This window comes from Macaca fascicularis, chromosome 1, assembly GCF_037993035.2.
Source record: "Macaca fascicularis isolate 582-1 chromosome 1, T2T-MFA8v1.1".
Lineage (NCBI taxonomy): Eukaryota > Metazoa > Chordata > Mammalia > Primates > Cercopithecidae > Macaca > Macaca fascicularis.
The window spans coordinates 208,465,257-208,481,795 of record NC_088375.1 but is presented as its reverse complement, the minus strand read 5'-3'; the positions used below and the strand labels follow the sequence as shown (position 1 = coordinate 208,481,795).

The following is a 16,539-nucleotide window of genomic DNA, read 5'->3' as shown; positions in this document are numbered from 1 at the left end:
AGTGAGCCAATACTGTGCCACTGCACTCCAGCTTGGGCGACAGAGCGAGACTCCATCTCACAAAAGAAAAATAAAAAAAGGAAAAGGGAACCCCAGAAATTTGGCGTGCTGGCAAAAGGGTAAGAGTTTCTTACCAGTCAGACTTCTGGCCTCTCTTTCTCTGTGCAAACTGGTTGTGGGAACAGTAAAAATCATTGTCTCCTCTGCAAGTTTTTGATTAATGAAAAAAAGGATTCATGAGGCTAGTCTTAAGCTATAGCAAATCTGGTGTGCTTTGTGCTATGAATTTGTCTTTCTGTATTGTTCTGTCATAAAAAGGAGTACCTTAGAGTAGAATATGGACTTAGGACCTCATAAGCCCGCTATTCAAGCCAGCCTGGCAAACTGGTCAGTTACAAACTTTGTTGGAGTCCCCTGAAACAAAAACTGGATAAAATTTCCCTCTTGTCTTGTTTTATGTCCTTGGGAGCTCGACCTTGTAACCATGTGGTGGTACTTTCTCTTGGTTTGCACCATCCAGAGGACAGGAATTTTGTCATAGGTTAGCTCTAAAAATTATTTTGAGTAGTTAAAAGCCTTTGCAAGCTCAAAATTGACAGCTCTAGGCTGTCTGGGAAGAGCAATGGAAACTGCCTAATGCTGTAGCTTAGTAGCTAAGGTTTTGGCTTTTCACAATGGCACCCTGGGTTCAATTTTCAGCCTAGAGAATGAATACTTTCTGGTTGATATTTGTGTGACCTTTGCCACTTGTTGATTTCCTTCACTTCTATATACAACTTCTGATTTCCCATCTTGAAGTTTTTCTTCTCTCAGCACCTGGGAGGTTACCTTTAGTAAAGTTCAAAAGCCAGAAATATAGGCTGTTTGGCCTAGCTACAGTCTGGTAATAAGAGATTTGGTTAAAAGTCACCTTAAGTAAAAGTAGATATCCCAACTATGCATATATTAAAAGGTTTGTATGTTTTTTTCTCTTCTTGGATCTTATTTTTCTGAAGAAAAACAGTTCTTTTATTCTCAGTCAACTGAATTGTTTTTAAAGTATACTCCTACAAATAAAATTTGGAGCATCTTCCTTTCTACCTGGTTTCTCCAAACTTTGGAAACTGTTTGTGAGTATTCTTACTTATGGCAATATAGTTATTTGCATAAGTGCAATAAGAATCTGTCTGTTGGCTGGGCATGGTGACTCATGCCTGTAATCCCAGCACTTTGGGAGGCTGAGGCAGGTGGATCACCTGAGGTCAGGAGTTAGAGACAAGCCTCGCGAACATGGTGAAACCCCATCTCTACTAAAAATACAAAAATTAGCTGGGTGTGGTGGCAGGTGCCTGTAATCCCAGCTACTCTGGAGGCTGAGGCAGGAGAATCACTTGAACCTGGGAGGCGGAGGTTGCAGTGAGCTGAGATTGTGCCACTGCACTCCAGCCTGGGTGACAGCAAAACTCTGTCTCAAAAAAAAAAAAGAAAAAAAGAGTCTGTCTATTGTAACAGAACACAATTGGAGATACTGGTCATTTTATCAAGGCTTTGACTGGAATGGCATGCTTTCAGGTACAAACAGACTCTTTTAAGGAACTGAAGTTGACTTATAGAGCCAATAAAAACCCTTTGGGACCTGGGCATGGTGGCTCACGCCTGTAATCCCAACACTTTGGGAGGCTGAGGTGAGCAGATCACCTGAAGTCAGGAGTTCAAGACCAGGCTGGCCAACATTGTGAAACTCCGCCTCTACTAAAAATACAAAAATTAGCCGAGTGTGGTGGCGCATGCCTGTAATCCCAGCTACTAAGGAGGCTAAGGGAGGAGATTTGCTTGAACCAGGGCCACGAAGGTTGCAGTGAGCCAGGATCGTGCCACTGCACTCCAGCCTGGGCAACAGAGAAAGACTCTGTCTCAAAAAAAAAAAAAAAAAAAAAAAAACAACCCATGGGAAAACAGTGTTCTCATACCTTGTCTACACAGGCCCTGTACAGCGTTACAGGGTTCCTGACCTATGGTAAGTAAGGAATGTCACTTTCTGACAGGCCTAGGAATCCCAAGTTATCTTGGGACCTCAAGAGGAGAGGAATTTACCTTACTCATATAGGTATTTGATGGCACAAACCCATGGCTGAGCTTAAGGCTTTAAAAAGTCTTATCTTGCCAGGCATGGTGGCTCATGCCTGTAATCCCAGCACTTCGGGAGGCTGAGGCAGGTGGATCACCTGAGGTCGGGAGATCGAGACCATCCTGGCTAACATGGTGAAACCCTGTTTCTACTAAAAATACGAAAAAATTAGCCGGGCATGGTGGCACATGCCTGTAATCCTAGCTACTTGAAAGGCTGAGGCAGGAGAATCACTTGAACCCAGGAGGTGGAGGTTTCGGTGAGCCGAGATTGCACCATTGCACTCCAGCCTGGGCAACAAGAGTGAAACTCTGTCTCAAAAAAAAAAAAAAAAAAAAAAAAGTCTTACCTGAGATTTCTCATGGAACAAAGTTCCATCAAAGCCAATTTACAAATGAGCCTATATGGGAAATTATTATTCTTGCTGTGCTTTATGCAAATAATCAGGCCAAGTATAATAAGACTAGAGCTTATTTTGCAAACAAATTAGTCCTATCATGATTTGTTTTTAATAAAAATGAAGACTGAAGAGAGAAAAATTACATTTTACGAACTATGGTACACCTGTTATTAAAGTCTAGTCTCACCAGTTGTTTTTGAGGGTTTTTTTTCCGCAACTTATACCAACCCTGGTTATTCCTGCCAATCAACCAGTGATCTCTGACTGCAGCTCAGAGGAAACAAGAGGGATGGATAGTGTAAAAATCTGGATCAGTATTCTAATTCTGGACACGTACTGGAATCAGCTAGTGATTCCATATTAGCTTGGTTCCAACAATTGCCCAGTTAATGGAAAGCCTTCTTATTTAGTTTACTTGGGATAATTTTACTTATTTTACTTTACTGTCGTGGAATATATTGCTGTTGCACCCTTTGTGTAGGAATGCAGGATAAGCTTACTCAAGGTTTTCTTTTTCCTTTTTTTTCCTCCGACCTCTCCTCCCCCTCAATGTTTTCTTAAATTGAATCCTTATTAATCTTCCAGATATCATCTTTTGTCGAAATTCATAGTTAGGAATGGTCCTTACTATACTGATGCTTCCTGACTGAGCTCCTCTCTACCCTAAATACGAGAGACCCTAGTAGTTAGGCAGGAATATCATTGTCCCTGTTTAGCCTGAAGAAGTTACGGAAGATGGATTTTTGTCCCTCTGAAACCCTTAGGATTAAGAGTCCCCTTGTAAAAGGGAGGGGAGAAATATGTCAGAGGTGTTTGAACCAGAGTGACTTTATCTTGAATAGGGGCTGAGTAAAATAAGGCTGAGACCTACTGGGCTGCATTCCCAGGAGGCTAGGCATTCTTAGTCATAGGATGAGATAGGAGGTCAGCACAAGATACAGGTCACAAGGAGCTTGCTGATAAAATAGGACATGGTAAAGAAGCCAGCCAAACCCCACAAAAACCAAGATGGTGGCCAGGCGTAGTGGCTCATGCCTGTAATCCTAGCACTTTGGGAGGCTGAAGCAGGTGGACTGCTTGAGCCCAAGAGTTTGAGACCAGCCTGGGCAACATGGCGAAACCCCATCTCTACAGGAAGTTAAAATATGTATATATATATTAACCAAGTGTAGTGGCAGCCGCCTACAATTCCAGCTACTCAAAAGGCTGAGGTGAGAGAATCACCTGAGGTTGAGGCTGCAGTGAACTGTGGTTGTACTGTGGTTGTGCTACTGCACTCCAGCCTGGGCAACAGAGTGAGACCTTATCTCAAACAAAATCCCCCCAAAACCCCAGAAACCAAGATGGCAATGAAGGTGACTTCTGGTTGTTCTCACTGCTCATTATACGCCAATCATAATTCACTAGCATGCTAAAAGACACTCCCACCAGTGCGATGACAGTTTATAAATGCCATGGCAACACTCGGAGGTTACCCTATATGATCTAAAAGGGGAGGGACCCTCAGTTCCTGGGAAATCTCTACTGCTTTCCTGAAAAACTCATGAATGAATAATCCATCCCTTGTTTAGTACATAATCAAGAAATAACTGTAAGTATACTCAGTCAAGCAGTCCATGCTACTTATCTGCTGATGGAGTAGCCATTCTTTTATTCCTTTACTTTCTTAATAATACTTTCACGTCACTCTATGGACTCACCTCAAATTATTTCTTTCGAGAGTTCCAAAAACCCTCTCTTGGGGTCTGAATTGGGACCCATTTCTGGTAACAGTTTGGATAAGTACTGATTGATAGATGTAAGAAGTCAAGGGAGGCTTTACTTCTTTCATTTTTTAATATTATTATTATTATTTTTTTGAGACGAAGTCTCACTCTGTCGCCCAGGCTGGAGTGCAATGGTGTGATCTTGGCTCGCTGCAACCTTCACCTCCAGGGTTCAAGCAATTGTCCTGCCTCAGCCTCCCGAGTAGCTGGGATTACAGGCATGCACCATCACACCCAGCTAATTTTTGTATTTATAGTAGAGATGGGGTCTCACCATGTTGGCCAGGCTGGTCTTGAACTCCCTACCTCAGGTGATTTGCCCACCTCAGCCTCCCAAAGTGCTGGGATTACAGGTATGAGCCACCTCATACGGCCTATCATTGTTACTCTTATTATTATTTTGGGGTTGGGGGAGGCTTTACTTCTAAAGAGAAAGGTCAGTGTTTTTGATTTTCCTCCTTCTGCCATGTGGCTTTTCTAGAAATAGTCTTTGAGTTTCTTTTATTAGTTAATCTTTATCTTTTTCTTCCTCCTATAACCTTTTTTTTTTTTTTTTTTTGAGACAGAGTCTTGCTCTGTCGCCCAGGTTGGAGGGCAGTGGTGCAATCTCAGCTCACCACAACCTCCACCTCCCAGGTTCAAGTGATTCTCCTGCCTCAGCCTTTCCAGTACCTGGGATTACGGGCATGTGCCACCATGCCCAGCTAATTTTTTGTATTTTTAGTAGAGACGGGGTTTCACTGTGTTAGCCAGGATGGTCTCTATCTCCTGACCTCAGGTGATCCTCCTGCCTCAGCCTCCAAAAGTGCTGGAATTACAGGCATGAGCCACCGCCCGGCCCTTTCACCTTTTTATATGTAAACTAAGCCTTTGTCGAAAGCTATTTATGGCAAAGTTGTACAATTTTATTTGGAGAGCAAAAGATGATAGGTATGTATGTGAGTATCTCTGGTCTATTTTCTTTTCAAGCTTTAATCACCCTGTTATTCATAGACCTGGTTTGGAAGAAGTAGACAAGAAAGACCTCTTTTTCTTTCTTGTCGACCAGGCTGGAGTGCAATTGCGCAATCTCAGCTCACTGCAACCTCTGCCTCCCGGGTTCCAGCAATTCTCCTGCCATAGCCTCCCAAGTAGCTGGGATTACAGGCACCTGCCACCACGCCTGGCTATTTTTTGTATTTTTAGTAAAGACGGGGTTTCACCAAGTTAGCCAGGCTGGTCTTGAACTCCTGATCTCAGGTGATCCACCTGTCTCAGCCTCCCAAAGTGCTGAGATTACAGGTGTGAACCACCGTGCCCAGCCTAAGAGAGACCTCTTTATCTGGAGTAAATGGAGCTATCATCAGTAATCGTAAGTGGGTTTTAGAGACTCAGTGATTTTGTGTTGAGGAAGTAACAACTCTTTTTTCTCTAATTTTATCACCTACAAACTTGCAGAGTTCTCTCCAACTATCAGTTGTTCCTGTTAGATATCTAGAGCTGAAAAGATGCAGTAATTCAGGGTGCATTCATAGTACACGGTGATGCTGAGATGTGACAAATGCATTACAAAGTCCCTTATCAAATATAAAGGAATCTCATTACTTTTGCTCATTACTCATGACTCTATTTTTGCAGATGTTCCCTATAAATATAGTGGGCAATGCATTTTTTAAATGTTCACTTTAGCTTACTTTATGAATAGTTATCTTCTATTTGTTGAATTTGTTCTAGGATGCCAGAAAAAGAGCCTAACTGATAAACTTTAAAGAGTGATTCACTGTTGATGACTACCCTTTTCGATTTCTTCTTGACTGAAGAGCTTAGCTGATGAACTTGACTCAGTCAAGAAGCTGCCTAGAATCCACAACTGGATATGGACAATAATTGCATATATGTATTTTTGAGACAGAGTCTTGCTATGTTGCCCAAGCTGATCTAGAATTCCTGGGCTTAGGAAATTCTCCCACCTCAGCCTCCCAAGTAGCTGGGATTATAGGCTACAGGCTACAGGCTACATATGTGTGTGTGTATGTGAGTGTGTGTGTATATATATATATATATATATTTTTTTTTTTTTTTTTTTTTCTGAGACAGGGTCTCACTCTGTCATCCAGGTTGGAGTGCAGTGGTGCTATCTCAGCTTTCTGCAACTTCCGCTTGCTGGGCTCAAGTAATTCTCCACCTGAGTAGCTGGCACTACAGGTGCAAGCCACCAACGCCTAGCTAATTTTTGTATTTTTTGCAGAGACTAGGTTTTACCATATTGCCAAGGCTGGTCTCCAGTTCATGAGCTCAAGTGATCCACTCACCTCAGCCTTACAAAGTGCTGGGATTACAGACATGAGCCACTGTGCCTGGCTTAATAAATATTTTTAACAATCACAACAAAACACCTAGATCCATTCTACTTGTTCAGGATTTACCAATCTGTTAAAAATTGTTTCGAATGCCTGAATGTTCATAAAAACTTCTTTTTTTTTTTTTTGAGACGGAGTCTAGCTCTGTTGCCCAGGCTGGAGTGCAGTGGCACCATCTTGGCTCACTGCAACCTCTACCTCCGAGGTTCAAGCGATTCTCCTGCCTCAGCTTCCTGAATAGCTGGGATTACAGGCACCTGCCTCCATGCCCAACTAGTTTTTGTATTTTTAGTAGAGATGGGGTTTCACTGTGTTGGCCAGGTTGGTCTTGAATTCCTGACCTCGTGATCTGCCCACTTTGGCCTCCCAAAGTACTGGGATTACAAGCGTGAGCCACCGCATCCCCGCCATAAAAACTTCTTAATAAATTGGCCAGGATGATCTTGTTCTTCCCTTCTAGCCATCTGTTAGCATTCTACATACCAGTGTTTCATTAGCCAACCATATTCCTTGAGATAATGCTAGGTGTTCAGGGTGAAGTAAATTTAGTAAACACTATATTACATCCCTCTCTTGGAAATAGTCATAATTCATATTAGTAAATAAAGGCCCTCAGAAGTTCTTCAGTGAAGGAAATCTGTTTAATTTTGTTTAGCTTATTGTACTTAGTAAATACTTTTTTTTTTTTTTTTTCCGAGATGGAGTCTTGCTGTGTCGCTCACGCTGGAGTGCAGTGGTGCGATCTTTGCTCACTGCAACCTCTGCCTCCTGGGTTCAAGTGATTTTCCTGCCTCAGCCTCCTGAGTAGCTGGGATGACAGGTGCACACCACTATGCTCAGCTAATTTTTGTATTTTTAGTAGAGGTGGGGTTTTACCGTGTTGGTCAGGCTGGTCCTGACCTCATGATTTGCCCATCTCAGCCTCCCAAAGTGCTGGGATTACAGGCATGAGCCACCGTGCCTGGCCTATACTTAGTAGATACTTTCTAAGTGGCAAGTTGCAATTCAAATGTCACTTTTCACATGAATTTTATTTATTTATTTATTTATTTATTTTGAGATGGAGTCTTGCTCTGTTGCTCAGTCTGGAGTACAGTGGTGCCATCTCAGTTCACTGCAACCTCGGCCTTCCAGGTTCACGCGATTCTCCTGCTTCAGCCTCCTGAGTAGCTGGGATTACAGGCGCCCACAACCACGCTCAGCTAGTTTTTTTGTATTTTTAGAAGAGACTGAGTTTCACCATGTTGGCCAGGCTGACCTCAGGTGACCCGCCTACCTCAGCCTCCCAAAGTGCTAGGATTACAGGCGTGAGCCACCATGCCCGGAATGAATCCTTTCATGACTCCCAGAGGCAGAATCCAATGTGTCTACTAGTGAATTCACATAGCTCAGAATTACATTATAAAGTGCTATAAAAATAATGGTTTCTGATCAGGCATGGTGGCTCACATCTGAAATCCCAGCACTTTGGGAGGCCAAGGTGGGAGAGTCTCTTGAGCCCAGGATTTTGAGACCAGCTTGGGCAACCTTGTCTCTACAAAAGAAAAAAATTTAATTAAAAAATAAGCTGAGCATAGTGGAATGCACCTGTGGTCCCACCTACTAGGGAGGCTGAGGTGGGAGGATTGCTTGAGCCCGGGAGGTTGAGGCTGCAGTGAGTCATAATCATGCCACTGTACTCTAGCCTGTGTGACAGAGTGAGACTCTGTCTCAAAGAAAAAAAAATTAGTTTCTGTTAATATTGTAGTGTAATATTTTTATTGCAAGCAACAGAAAAATCATCTCGAACTATCTTAAACAATTAAGGGAGGCCAGGCGTGGTGGCTCACTCCTATAATCCCAGCACTTTGGGAGGCCAAGTCGGGTGGATCATGAGGTTAGGAGATCGAGACCATCCTGGCTAACACAGTGAAACCCTGTCTTTACTAAAAATACAAAAAATTAGCCAGGCGCAGTGGCAGGTGCCTGTAGTCCCAGCTACTTGGGAGGCTGAGGCAGGAGAATGGCATGAACCTGGGAGGCGGAGCTTGCAGTAAGCTAAGATCGCGCCACTGCACTCCAGCCTGGGCGACAGAGTGAGACTCTGTCTCAAAAAACAAAAACAAAACAAAAAACAATTAATGTAGTCATCAGCTGAAAATTCAGGCAAAGCTTTGTCCTCAGTGTTAAGGTTCAATGATGCTACCAAAGACCTAGTTTCTTTCCATTTCTCCTTCTGAAATATTTGATATCCCTAAGTGTGTGTGTGTGTGTGTGTGTGTGTGTGTGTGTGTAGACAGAGTCTCGCTCTGTCACTAAGGCTGGAGTGCAATGGCGTAATCTCAGCTCTGTGCAACCTCCGCCTTCAGCGCTCAAGCAATTCTCCTGCCTCAGCCTCCTGAGTAGCTGGGATTACAGGCGCCCACCACCGCACCCAGATAATTTTTGTATTTTTAGTAGAGACAAGGTTTCACCATGTTGGCCAGACTGGTTTCGAACTCTTGACCTCAGGTGGTCCACCTGCCTCGGCCGCCCAAAGTGCTGGGATTACAGGAGTGAGCCCGGTGCCTAAATTTGTTCTTTTGTTATGTCAGGATGGTTACAGCAGCTTCTAGGAGGGCTATCTGTGTTTTCTTCACCTCTAATAGGAAGATAATATCTCTCAAGGAAACTCCTTCAGAATAACAAGAAAGTATCCTTCCCAGAAGCTCCAGCAAAGGTCTTTTTATATCTCATTGACCTGAATTAAGGTCACCTGTTCATCACTGATCTAGTCAATGTCTACGGGGATAACCATGTGCTGGGCTTAAGCCAAGTTATCCCTGGATGTAGGAGTGGAGTCAGCTTCCTTATGTGGTTACACATAAGAGAATATGGATCCTGTTAATCGGAGGAAAGAGAAAGACTGCTGGGCGATCGAAACCAACAAAAATCCACTACATGATGCTGACCACATTCAACTACTTCTGTATTAATGCCTTGATTAGTACACTAATGAAAATTTCTGTATAAATTAACGTTCACACAAAAACTTGTACATGAATGTTCATGGCATCAATATTTTTTGCGTGTCCATTTTTTAACTCAAAGACTTTGTTTTATTACAGTACATAGACTGGGATTGATGGGAAGATGTAGACATCATGGGCAACCATGATTAGCATCGTTAGCCCATCCCCATTGTCATGAATGTGTCATGAATGTATCATGAATGCCTCTACTCTGCATCATGGTTTTCCCAATGCCACCCATCATGTCCTGATCCTGCATCCCAATCCTGAGACAAAAGGTGCTGAGGAGCACCCTGGCCACCATGGCCACTGTGCAACCCATTATCAAAGCCCATCTCCATGCAGTTAAAGCAGCCTGACTGGTACTGTCCCTAGGGACCCGCAATCACTGACATCTCGCTCTCAGCCTTGGTCGCTCAGTTCTCCATAGCATCGAATTCATAATAGCCAAAAAGTGGAAACAATTCTAGTGTCCATCAACTGAAGGATAAACAAAATGTGACATAGCCACAAAATGGAATATTATTCAGCAATAAAAAGGAGTGAAATACTGATACCTGCTATAACATACATAGAACTGAAAACATTATGCTAAGTGAAAGAACCCAGTCACAACAGGCCACAAATGCGTGATTTATTTTATATAAAATATGCACAAAGTAGATTAGTGATCACCAGAGGCTAAAGGAATAGGGTTTAGGGCATGACTGCTAATGAGTAGAGGGTTTCCTTTGGGGGTGAAAGAATGTTCTGGAATTAGATAGTGGTGTGAATATACTCAAAACCACGGGATTGTACACTTTAATTTTTATTTATTTTTGAGGCAGAGTCCCAGTGAGTTGCCCAGGCTGGAGTACAGTGGCATGATATTGGCTCACTGCAACCTTTGCCTCCTGGGTTCAAGTGATTCTCATGCCTCAGCCTCCCAAGTAGTTGGGATTACAGGCATGTGCCACCACACCCGGCTAATTTTTGCATTTTTAGTAGAGACAGGATTTTACCACGTTGGCCAAGCTGGTCTCAAACTCGTGGCCTCAAGTTATCTGCCTGCCTCAACCTCCCAAAGTGGTGAGATTACAGGTGTGAGCCACCGCTCCTGGACTTCTTTTTTTTTTTTTTTTTGAGATGGAGTTTCGCTCTTGTTGCCCATGCTGGGGTGCAATGGCACAATCTCGGCTCACCACAACCTCCGTCTCCCAGGTTCAAGCAATTCTTCTGCCTTAGCCTCCCGAGCAGCTGGGATTACAGGCATGTGCCACCATGCCTGTCTAATTTTTTTGTGTGTTTTTAGTAGAGACAGGGTTTCTGCATGTTGGTCAGGCTGGTCTCGAACTCCTGACCTCAGGTGATCTGCCAGCCTCGGCCTCCCAAAGCGCTGGGATTGCAGGTATGAGCCACCGTGCCTGGTCCAGGCCCTCTTTCTTAAATTAGCAATGCACATGAATGCAGACCAGCATCTTTGCAGCTAAAAACCAAAAATATGTTTGAAGATTGTTTTTTAGTTGGTTTATTTTGTGATTTGCCACTTGCACAGATGCCATGTGGTCACATATCATTACAGAATTGAACTGATTAGTCCATGTTTTCCTCATTTCCACAGTATTTATTTTACCTATTTACTTGCAAAAAATTGCTTTCACTTCATTTTCAACTTTGAAAGCAAAGAGTTCAACTATGGCTTTGAATTAGTTTTGTCTGATTACTGCTTATTATATTTAAATTATTTTAAAAACACTATTACTTTGTTTTTTGTTTTTGTTTTTTTTTGAGACAGAGTCTCATTCTGTTTCCCAGGCTGGAGTACAATGGCACTGGCTGAGCTCACTGCAACCTCCGCCTCCGGGGTTCAAGCGATTCTCCTGCCTCAGCCTCCCAAGTAGCTGGGATTACAGGCGCCTGCCACCATGTCTGGCTAATTTTTGTATTTTTAGTGGAGACAGGATTTCATCATGTTGGCCAGGCTGGTCTCGAACTCCTGACCTTGTGATCTGCCTGCTTCGGCCTCCCAAAGTGCTGGGATTACAGGCATGAGCCACCGTGCCTGGACTTACTTTGTTTTTTTGTTTCCTGTTAGGGACAGGGTCTCACTATGTTGCCCAGGCCAATCTCAAACTCCTGGCCTCAAGCAATCCTCTTGCCTTGGCCTCCCAAAGTGCTGAGATTATAGGTATGAGCCCCCACATCTGGTCCTTAAAAACAACTATTACATTGAATTTGTGTTTCCTCCCCAGAGAATTTCAGCTTGGGTTTTTTTTGTTGTTGTTGTTTTGTTTTTTCTTTTTTGAGATGGGGGTTTCATAGCTATGTTGCCCAAGCTGATCTTGAACTCCTGGGCTCAAGGGATCCTCCAGTCTCAGCCTCCTGGAGTAGCTGGGATGGTAAGTCCCACCACACTATTTGGCTGCCCAGAAGATTTTAATCATATTAGCATCATTGAAGTTAATGGTCTTTGTATTTAGCTCCATGAAAGCAAGATGTAGAGGAACCTATATGTGCAGGTGGAATTATTGGTGATATAAATAATCATGAATCTGAAGAAAGGGAAGACCAGAAATAAATTTATCTTCTGTGTTCTTTCTGGCTTTATTTAAACTTGCCACTCTTCCTTCTCCTTGCTACCCCAGTTTGTAAGTACCCCAGTTTGTAAGTAAGTACCCTGTTTAGTTCTACCATTCAGAAGCATTGATACTTATTTTTTTCATCACTTACTATTTCTAGGAGATACTTTTCATACCCTTTCCATCTTGTGGGTTGGGTCAGGGATGGATTAAGGCTGCAGATCCCGCTGGTTTTGTCTTGTTCTTGAGATTTTCAGGAAGCTTTGTGAAATAACTGTCCCTCTATGAAATAACATGGATGCTGCCTTTAAGAGCTGACAGCCCCAGTATGGCCAGTCATATATGCTTTTTCTTTTACTTTTCTTTTCTTTTTCTTTTTTTTTTTTTTTTTTTTTTTTTTTGAGACAGAGTCTCGCTCTGTCACCCAGGCTGGAGTGCAGTGGCGCAGTCTCGGCTCACTGCAACCTCTATCTCCCAGGTTCAAGCAATTCCCTGCCTCAGCCTCCCAAGTAGCTGGGATTACAGGCAACTGCCACCACGCCCGGCTGATTTTTTTGTATTTTTAGTAGAGATGGGGTTTCACCATCTTGGCCAGGCTGCTCTTGTACTCCTGACCTCGTGATCCACCCGCCTTGGTCTCCCAAAGTGCTGGGATTTATAGGCATGAGCCACTACGCCTGGCCCATGTATGATTTTTTTTTTTTTTTTTTTTGAGACGGAGTCTCGCTCTGTAGCCCAGGCTGGAGTGCAGTGGCCGGATCTCAGCTCACTGCAAGCTCCGCCTCCCGGGTTCACGCCATTCTCTGGCCTCAGCCTCCCGAGTAGCTGGGACTACAGGCGCCCGCCACCTCGCCCGGCTATTTTTTTTGTATTTCTTAGTAGAGACGGGGTTTCACCGTGTTAGCCAGGATGGTCTCGATCTCCTGACCTCGTGATCCGCCCATCTCGGCCTCCCAAAGTGCTGGGATTACAGGCTTGAGCCACCGCGCCCGGCCCCATGTATGATTTTTAAGCTAGAAAATTCCCCCCCCCCTTTTTTTTTTTTGATACAAGGTCTTTCTCTGTCACCCAGAATGGAGTGCAGTGGTATGATCTCAGCTCACTGAAGCCTCGAACTCCAGGGCTCAAGTGATCCTCCTGCCTCAGTCCCACAAGTAGCTGGGACTACAGGCATGTGCCATTACGCTCGGCTAATTTTTTGTGTTTTTGTGGCATCAGGGTTTCGCCATGTTGCCCAGACTCATCTCGAACTCCTGGACTCAAGTGATCCTCCTGCTTCTGCCTTCCAAAGTGCTGGGATTACAGACATGAGTCACCACGTCTGGTCTCCTCTTTCATCCTTTTTCCAAACTTGTTATTTATGTTTGTATTTATTTTACCAATCTCAATTCTATATAAAAATGGAAAGAATAGTATGACCATGCCATATATGCTTTACCTAAATTTAGCAATTGTTAACACTTACCTAAGTAAAATATTAATGTTAACAATGTGTGTGTACATATATAGCAAATAGGGTAAAATATGTGTATATTTAAAACACACACATACTGGCTGGGCATGGTGGCTCAGTGGCCCAAGCCTGTAATCCCAGTACTTTGGGAGGCCGAGGCAGGTGGATTGCCTGAGGTCAGGAGTTCGAGACCAGTCTGGCCAACATGGTATAACCCCGTCTCTACTAAAAATACAAAAAATTAGCCAGGTGTAGTGGCAGGTGCCTGTAATCTCAGCTACTCGGGAGGCTGAGGCCGGAGAATCGCTTAACCCAGGAGGCAGAGGTTGGAGTGAGCCGAGATCGCACCATTGCACTCCAGGGCGACAGAGTGAGACTCTGTCTCAAAAAACAACAATAACAACAACAAAAACCACACACATACATATATAGCTTTTCAAATTATTTAATGAGCCTTTCAAAAGTAAGTTGCAAGTTATAGAAATCATGACACTTTCCTTAATATGCTAAATATTTTAGCATGTATTGCTTAAAAGAAAATATATTCTCCTACTGAATTAGCTTCCTACAGCTGCCATATCAACTTATCACAAACTTGGTGACTTAAAACAACAGAAATGTGTTCTCTCACAGTTCTGGAGGCCAGAAGTCCAAAAGCAAGGTATCAGCAGGGTTGCGCTCCCCTTGAAGACTCTAAGGGACAATCTGTTCTTTGACTCTTCCAGGTTTGGTGACCATCAGTATCCCTTGACTTGTGGGCATGTCACTCCAGTTTCTGCCTCCGTGGTCACATTGCCCCTTCCTCTTCTCTCTTTTCTGTGTCTCTTATAAGGGTACTTGTCATTGGAATTAGAGACCACCCAGATAATCCAGGATGATCTCATCTCAAGATCCTTAATTATACATATGAAGATCCATTTTCTAAATAGCATTCATATGTTCTGGGGATTAGAACATTGGCATATCTTTTGAGGGCAGGCACCATTCAGTTGAGTACACCTACATAACTATGATTGTCATCCTTAATAAATTTAATGCAGATACAATTTTATTATCTACTATATAATCCATATTCAGATGTTCCCAATTGTCCTCAAACTTGACTCTGTAGTTTTTTTTTTTTTTTTTTTTTGAGACAGAGTCTCGCTCTGTCGCCCAGGCTGGAGTGCAGTGGCGCAATCTCGGCTCACTGCAAGCTCCGCCTCCCGGGTTCACGCCATTCTCCTGCCTCAGCCTCCTGAGTAGCTGGGACTACAGGCGCCCACCACCGCGCCCGGCTAATTTTTTGTATTTTTAGTAGAAACGGGGTTTCACCGTGGTCTCGATCTCCTGACCTTGTGATCCGCCCGCCTCGGCCTCCCAAAGTGCTGGGATTACAGGCGTGAGCCACCGCGCCCGGCGACTCTGTAGTTTAAAAAAAATTCAGTATTGTATTTACTCCTCAGGTCTCTTGTTTCCTTTATTCTTGAACAATTCAACCCACCTTTTTTGTTTTTCATGACATTGCCACTTTTGGAGAGGTAAGGTCTTAATTTGGATTAATCTGATTATCATGTTTTTCTTTTTCTTTTCTTTTATTTATTTATTTTTTATTTATTTATTTTGAGATGGAGTCTCACTGTGTCGCCCAGGCTGGAGTGCAGTGGTGTGATCTCGGCTCACTGCAACCTCCGCCTCCCAGGTTCAAGCAATTCTCCTGCCTCAACCACCCAAGTAGCTGGGATTACAGGCACCCACCACCATGCCTGGCTAATTTTTGTATTTTTAGTAGAGACAGCGTTTTACCATGTTGGCCAGGCTGGTTTCGAACTCCTGACCTCGTGATCCATCCGCCTCAGCCTCCCAAAGTGCTGGGAGGCATGAGCCACTGTGCCTGGCCCTTTTTTCTTTTTTCATGTCAGACGGGTAATGTGCTAACATCATAACAATGTTTGTGGATGGCACATTTCACACATCCATGGGAATACCCAATCATCATGCTTATGAACTACAAAATGATCTGATTATTTCTTTATAATTAAAGGTAAATATTTTTGGCAAAAATATTATATAAGTGGCCACTCGTTCAATAAAAAATGTCTTCAGGCCAGCCTCAGTGATTCACACCTATAACCCGAGCACTTTAGGATGCTTGAACTCCAGAGTTCAAGACCAGCCTGGGGAACATAGTGAAATCTCATCTCTACAAAAAGTACAAAAATTTGGCCGATAGGGTAATCCCAGCACTTTGGGAGGCCAAGACGGGCAGATCACTTGAGGCCAGAAGTTCGAGACCAGCCTGGCCAACATGACAAAACCCCATCTCTACTAAAAATACAAAAATTAGCTGGGTGTGGTGGCACATGACTATAGCCCCAGCTACTCGGGAGGCTGAGGCATGAGCATCCCTTGAACCTGGGGGACGGAGGTTGCAGTGAGCTGAGATCGTGCCATTGCACTCCAGCCTAGGTAACAGAGCAAGACTCTGTCTCAAAAAAAAAAAAGAAAGAAAGAAAAAATTAACCGGGTATGGTGGCTCACACCTGTAGTCCCAGCTACTAGGGGACAGGCTGAGGCAGGGGATCACCTGAACTTGGGAGATCAAGGCTACAGTGAGCCAAGATTGTGCCACTACATTCCATCCTGGGTGACAATGTAAGACCCTGTCTCAAAAAAAGAAAAAAAAAAAAAAGAGTGTGCTCAAAGGGTAATCAGCCACTTGCTCTGTCCCGGATATCCCTCCCAATTCTTCACTGTAGCCATTTGTTCATCTACCAAACACTTGCCAAACAGGCCTTTAAAAATGTATTATAGGCCGGGCGTGGTGGCTCACGCCTGTAATCCTAGCACTGTGGGAGGCCAAGGCAGGTAGATTGCCTGAGGTCAGGAGTTCAAGACTAGTCTGGCCAACATGGCGAAACCCCGTCTCTATTAAAAATACAAAAAA

General features: G+C 43.6%; 1 non-coding gene across 1 annotated transcript; it reads right to left on the bottom strand.

Annotated features, from left to right (window-relative positions):
* Positions 1-15,508: 15,508 nt before the first annotated feature.
* Positions 15,509-15,612, bottom strand: LOC123571198 (small nucleolar RNA U13). The gene has a single exon (XR_006695375.1). It is a non-coding gene; the product is annotated as a small nucleolar RNA U13 (small nucleolar RNA).
* Positions 15,613-16,539: the final 927 nt, after the last annotated feature.